Below are 7533 nucleotides of genomic sequence, written 5' to 3'. Positions count from 1 at the left end.
CCTCCTCTTTTGTCATTCGCCGGTGTGCTTTCAGCTGCAACACGTGCTATTAAAGTAAAATTAATTTCTATGTGTAATATTTTGTTTATTGTACCTAGCAGATGGACCCTTTCATATGTTGCACTGGCTTCCATTTATGGTTATGACATTTTTCTTTCCTTACTGGTACCCTTTTGTGGTGGCAACACACAAAACCAAAAAATGTATTGGTGTAAATCAACTTTTTGAGTTTTTATTGAATAAGGTGTACAAAACAGCAAGTTGATAGCATATATGGACACGTGTGAGTAATGTTTGGCACTAAATAATACATTTTGCCACAAATGATGCATGTTCAATAGTGTTCTCAGGGCATTCCATCGATCGATCGCAACTGGGCTGGTTGTCAGATTGTCTTCGAGGAGACATTTCGCCTCTCATCTGAGCAAGCTTCATCAATTCATGCTCAGAGACGAGGTGGCGCACACACCAGTCAGACTAGATAGGACAGCTCCAGTCAATACTGTAGAGCTGTCCTATCTAGTCAAATGAGCGTGTATAGCTGGCTGTGTCTTGAACGCAAACTGATCTGAATGAGTGACATTCAAAAGCTTATAGCCCATTGAAACAGGGTTCCACCTCCGAATTTCAAATTGGCCAATAGGTTTATCAGAAATTCAGACCGAAGAAGTCACAGAAAGATCTCGTCACACGGGGCATGTCCACAGGGAACGTGTCAATGTTTCAAGTTGGAATCATTTCAGTGTAACCCCAAACAATGGATAGCATAGAAAGTGGCACTTGATTCATTTACAGTGGTGTGAAAAAGTGTTTGCCCCCTTCCTGATTTCTTATTTGTTTTTGCACGTTTCAGGTCATCAAACAAATTTAAACATTTGTCAATGACATCACACCTGAACACAAAATGCAGTTTTTAAATGATACTTTTTCTTATTAAGGGAGAAAAAAAATTCCAAACCTACATGGCCCTGTGTGAAAAAGTGATTGCCGCCCGTTAAAACATAACCTAACTGAGATTAATTGGGATCTATCAGTCTGGAAAAGGATATAAAGCCATTTCTAAAGCTTTGGGACTTCAGCGAACCACAGTGAGAGCCATTATCCACAAATGGCGAAAACACTGAACGGTGGTGAACCTTCCCAGGAGTGGCCGGCCAACCAAAATTACCCAAAGAGTGCAGTGACGACACATCCAAGAGGTCACAAAAGACCCCACAACAACATCCAAAGAACTGCAGGCCTCACTTGCCTCAGTTAAGGTCAGTGTTCATGACTCCACCATAAGAAAGACACTGGGCAAAAACAGCCTGAATGAGTTCCAAGATAAAAAACACTGCTGAACATAAAAACATTAAGGCTCATCCCAGTTTTGCCAGAAAACATCTTGATGATCCCCAAGACCTTTGGGAAAATACTCTGTGGCCTCACGAACCAGAAGTTGAACTTTTTGGAAGGTGTGTGTCCCATTACATCTGGCGTAACAGTAATGCTGGATTTCAGAAAAAGAACATCATACCAACAGTAAAATTTGGTGGTGGTAGTGTGATGGTCTGGGACTGTTTTCCAGGTCCTGGAAGACTTGCTGTGATAAATGGAATCCTGAATTCTACTGTCTACCTAAAAATCCTGAAAGAGAATGTCCGGCCATCTGAAACCAACTTGGGTTCTGCAGCAGGACAATGATCCAAAACACACCAGCAAGTCCACCTCTGAATGGCTGAAGAAAAACAAAATGAAGACTTTGGAATGGCCTAGTCAAAGTCCTGACCTGAATCCTATTGAGATGCTGTGGCATGACCTTAAAAAGGGAAACCCTCCAATGTGACTGAATGACAACAATTCTGCAAAGATGAGTGGGCCAAAATTCCTCCCCAGCGCTGTAAGAGACTCATTGCAAGTTATCCCAAAGTATCGCTGTAAGGGTGGCCCAACCAGTTTTTTTTCTCTCTTAATAATGTTTAATAATTTAAACACCGCATTTTGTGTTCAGTTCATTCCTAGCCATCGAAGATTGTTTTTTGCACTGTTTTGGCTTTAGTGAGTTTTAGCGGTAACATTCGCCCATTAAAGTGCTCGAGGTTTGAATTGTCCTAAAACAGCTTCTTAGCTGACGTTTGTCCGGTTATTATTCAAATACAGCAATACAGCCAGAGCCTTGCTGCTTCCGGGATAGGGCTTCATTCATCAGGCCCAATTGGACACCTGAATGCATCAAATCACATGACTCGTTCTTTGCAAGTTTCATACTAATGTATTTGGGGAAGGTCAGAAAAATGGCCAGACCCGCAGGCGTCCTTTTGAGGAGATGAATCCCGCAAATTCAGCCTTGAAGCTTGGAAACAATGCTGACCTACAAGAGATGAGTGCGGGTGTCATCGCATTGCCGGGTTACCAAACAATAATTAAAGAAGGGCAAAGATGGAAGAAGGGAAGGTGTTCTTTGCACTCTTCCTCTGACTGGTTGAGAGTGCCTACCCTTTTCCAAAAAGTTTCTATCAGCTTCTCCTCATTATATATTCTGTCTTGCATATTGAATTGGCTGTTTGGATGGTTTCTGAATGCATTATCAGTCAGCCTTGCTGGAAAATAACCCACTTTTTCATTATTAGCAGTGCAGTTTTCAGGAGAGTAACGATATCCAAATATTGAACCCTGCATTGAAACACAAGCTAAGAACCTTCGACTGGATGTCTGTATAGACGCTGTCAGAACGCCGACATCCGACTGTGCAACTCTACATGACACCTGTCAGGATGGGGAAATGGCTGTTCTCCGTTTCCCGACTCTCCCGCCCCGTCATGGGGGCTGTCTTTCTTTTCCGACACAAGATCACAGAACCTCTCTTTCATTGTTGCATTCGTTTCATTACTTCTGCACTGTTGCTCTCCTCTTTTTCACCCACTCTCATTCCATGTTTCGCTTCTATTATTCTTGTACGCTGGCCCTCTTGCCTCTCTCTCTCGCTCTCTCTGTCCTTCTGTCTCTCGGGGATGGTCCCCGATCATTTCAACATCAAACTATCCTGTCCTCACTGCGGCCCTGTGTTCCCCTCATGTCGACCATGTAATGCTTCAAGTCAGACGGGACAACCCTTCTGTTTTCAGTGAGCGCTTGTCCCAGCGTAGGGGGAAAAGAAAAAGAGTCTAAAAGTGAGAGAGGGGAAAGCGACATCACCCACAGCAGAGCCAGCGAGGTGAATGCACTTTGACTAAATCTCCCCTTTAGCCACTTATTATTATTCACAAGGTCCAAACCCCGCTGCACTGCAGCTTTGAAATGGAATATAAATCCGTGGGTCGCATTTGCAGATAGTCACCAAAGACTTGAGTTCAAAAAGAAAAAAAATCTTCTTGTTTTAAATACCGTACACACATTTGCACTTCAACATTCACAGCCCCTCAAATTTTCGTTTTTTTTGTGTCAAAAAACGTGTTTTTTTTTTCCTCCGAACGTTGGCCATTTTTTCTGCATATCTCGCTCACCATCAGTCAGCAGTCATTTGTAAATACGTGAGAGTACAGGTCAGACGGCATGCATGTGCACCTGTTCGAAAGCCTGCCATTCCAGACACGCACCCCGCCAGCCCAGTCCCCAGAACCCGGCTGGAGGTGATAGCACACACCACACCAGCGTATCTTGTCCCGCAAGCAACAAGAGCTGCGTGACCTTCAAAATAATCTTTGAGCTGCGGCGATGCGGATCGTTGAGGCGGACTGTTGTAACGCATCGACCAGCTCCGGATGCAACAACTCTCCCACTCGCTCGCGAAAGGAGGCCGTCTAGCCAAATAGAATTTTGGTTTGCTTGCAGAGCCGATGCCCGACGAAGAGCCACAAAGTTGTCATTGGCCCGAGGCACCAAAAAAATAATCATAATAAAAAGGCAAACATGCTAAAAACACACAATGACAAAAAGCTGAAATGTGGATAGACTGTAGATGCTGACGTAGCGCTTGCTAAAGGCTAAAGGCTCTACTATGACTTCGATTCTCTGTTCAGCGATCATCTTACATCATCACTCATTAGTGGTGAGTACTGTCCGTCTGCTTTGAACAAGATACAGAACGTTGAAGGCTTGTTGATAGCAGAAACATGACGCACGATCACGGCCATCTTGGCTGATACACTCTATTCTCATAGATCAGGGGTGTCCAAACTTTTTCCAGCGAGGGCCACATTCTGAAAAATGAAAGGATGCAAGGGCCACTTTGATATTTGGTAAAGCAACACATGGAGATGCTAAGAAGCTACATGGAGCTCAAGAAAAAACTGCATTTCACCTTTGTAACATATGTGAAATGCTCCTAAAAATGACGTTTTTTCCATAATATTACAAGTTTATTCTTTTAAAAATGCAACTTTTGTTCAACATTTGATTTTTTTTCAGAATATTTTATTATGACTTTATTCCCGTAAAATTACAGCAGTTTTTTCCATTTCTGCCGTTTTTTGTTTTTTTTTTCCGACTATTTCATTTCTTCATTTTTTCTTCATTTTTTCCATTTCTGCCGGGTTTTTTTTCGACTATTTTTCCTCTTGTAAATTTTCTCCTTATATCTTTTAAAACAAGAAAGTATTTTTTCTTTATTTCAACATTGTTACTAAAATGATATTTTTAGTATTTTATCATAGTTATTATCATAAAATTGTAACTTTTTTCAACTTTCTTCTTGTATATTTTCTTCTCCTAATATTTTGACTTTATTCCCATGTTATAAATTTCCCACCAACCTAAGTATCCAAAAATGACTTTATTCAAAGTTTTTGACTTAATAAAAAAAAACTTTTTTTCTTTAATATTTCAACTTCATGCTACTAAAATGACATTTTCCCTCTTTAGTCTTGTGAAATGAAGGCTTTTCTTTGCTAGATTACAGCGCCTTTCTGAATATTTTGACTTTTGATTGATTTTCCCAGTTTTGCTGCTCTTTTGCTTTAAGTTTCCTTGTTAAATTACATTCTCGGACTGTGCTCTGGGCCGCTAAAATCAGAGCCGCGGGCCGTAAATGCCCCCAGGCCGCAATTTGGACACCCCTGTCATAGATATCTTGTACACACAAACACACACACGTCCTTTCTAGATACAGTAAGTCACCATTTTACTGAGACGGGCTGGTGCGTAACATCCTAACGATGACAAATGGCCGCGTGCAGCCATTGCACCGCCGCATAAACCGTAAAAGAAAGCAGAACAGGGTTCCTCTTCGGAGATCGATTGGACTTTGCTAAACCTTTGCATTGTTTGCATCCAATCCTGTTTGAATTCAAGTGTCCTTAAGACTCCTAGACTCATGTCACAGCTGTTAGAAGAATCTGGGGGGACTTTGGCCCTGCCCTAACAATTACAACAGTACCTTTTTATTGCAAATGTTGATCTGAAATCAGAGTCAGTGTCAAGCTAGCAGGAGGTTCAGACATTTTTATGCTCGTTTCAATTATTTGTTGTGTTTTTTTCGGCATTCAACGGTCGTCCGGGAATGCAACCCCCACAAAAAGCACATGCACTCCCTAGCGGAGTACTGTAGGTACTCCAGTACACGCAGCCGCCGTAAACGAGATAACGGGCTTCTTTTTGATTAGTCGTGGAACGCCATGTTTCTTCTTTGTGGGTGACAAAATTAAATTACCTGTTAGCAGCAAAAAAAAAATCATCGCGCCATATGTGCGCCTAATGCGGAACAGATGGTTCAAGTTCACATGAGATCAATAACGGGGACAAAATGACGGGAAGGGAAGCCGTCTCGCCCCAACTGGGCCACCGCAGCTTCACTGTCACCGATCCACGCTTGAGCTCGACACGTTTGATCAGGTGACGCCGGGCGAGTGTACACACTTTGAAATTGAAATGCATGCAGGAGATCACAGTCCCCCTCTGTGTTTTGGAATACGAAAATGTATAGCCGTCTCATGCATTATTCACGCAACATGCCGTTGGTGACTACAGGTAGGGGGAGGGTTTGATGATGATGATGATGATAGGAGGTTAGCATTTGAGGGAGGTGACATTGTGTTTGTTCGGGAAAATTGGTTGAGATGAAGGTTCACGGCCACGGTGTTCCTGCAGCTAGTCCTGTTTGGAGAACAACGAGGGAACGTTGACTCGTGCAAAGTGCGTCATTTGTTGAAATTTGCTCATCTCGTGAACGAAACGAACGAAAATCGTATAGGAATAACTGAGATTTGTCATTTTGTATCATATGACGCCATTTTTTAATGCACAGCGGCACCTTGGTTAGCGTCGTGGTTTTGTTCCAGAAGGTCCGACTCGACCTTAATCGTTTTTTCCCATAAGAAGTCCATCCAATGAATCCGTTCCAGAAAGCCAGAAATTGATTTACAAATATAGCATAATGAGGTAGTTACAATTTTCACGTGGGGAACTGAGTAATGTGCACGCGCGTGCATGCGTAAAAATGTCCCTACGATGCGTAACCTTCTGCACGCTACACTCCTCCGCGCTCTCCCACTTCCTCCTTCCTGTCATGTGTGATTTTTCCATCTAGATGATCCCTGACGAGCTCTTACTTCAGAACTACTACTAATTGTTTTAATACTGTGCCGCTCGCGAGTCAGTGAGGAAACGGTAGCTCTTCTTTAGCAGGAGCCAATCACGAGCTAGCTCGCCAAGCCATCGGTAATCACAGGAGGTCGTTACTCAGTATAACACGGCTGACGGTGCCATCGTAGATAGAAAGCTCAAATCATCACACAGCAACTTAACACTCAGAAGGTTGGTAGGAAATGTGCAAGACGAAATACCAGTATAAGTTTAAAATGAAAAAACAACAGCTATTTTAACGTCTTCCCATGATGCATTGTTCCCAGCAGAGCAGTTCATTGGCCAACGGCTGCCATGAGCTGCCTGGTCCTCACGGACTCGTGCGCGCCACAATATGTCTTTTTCTGACATCTTATAGATGTACAAATCTGATTTTCTCTCTAAATGTAGTGGCTGCGGCTTATATAACTTCTTAGCTTATTCTTTACAAAATATCAAAGCGGCCGTTGCATCCTTTCATTTTTCACTATGTGGCCCTCAGTGGAAAAAGTTTGGACACCCCCGTTTTAGATGGTAGTTCTGTTTGACGTGTTGTGATAATCACATAAAAAAAAACAGCACCCCCCCCTTGTGTCAAGACTATGAATTTTGCGTCTTATCTCTGTTTTCTCGTCTGCCTTGTCTCTTCAAGCAGTCAAGACTTGTCTCTTCAAGCAGTCAGGATGAACTGCAGTGCGCCTATAGGATAATCACCTTCAAGTACTGAACAAAATAATTGCACCTTTTTCGTGTTTACGAGTCAGCTGTGGTGCTTGTGCCTCCCATTTAGCATTTAGCTGTGTGTGCAGGGGTGGGGGCCCTTTTTGCGCAGACAGCTCCACCAGCATCCTCTCTAATTAACGTCTGTAACCCGCTATATCACGCATTCATTCCTCTCAGCCCCTCTTAATGTTTGAGTCCAATCTGATCGGCATTCAGGTGGCTTCCTCTCCTCTCCGTGTGTGACTCCGCAGAGCCGCTGTCCGCGGTCGTGGC

Source organism: Dunckerocampus dactyliophorus, chromosome 2, assembly GCF_027744805.1.
Source record: "Dunckerocampus dactyliophorus isolate RoL2022-P2 chromosome 2, RoL_Ddac_1.1, whole genome shotgun sequence".
Lineage (NCBI taxonomy): Eukaryota > Metazoa > Chordata > Actinopteri > Syngnathiformes > Syngnathidae > Dunckerocampus > Dunckerocampus dactyliophorus.
The sequence above is the reverse complement of the archived record's forward strand: the minus strand, read 5'-3'. Positions refer to the sequence as shown.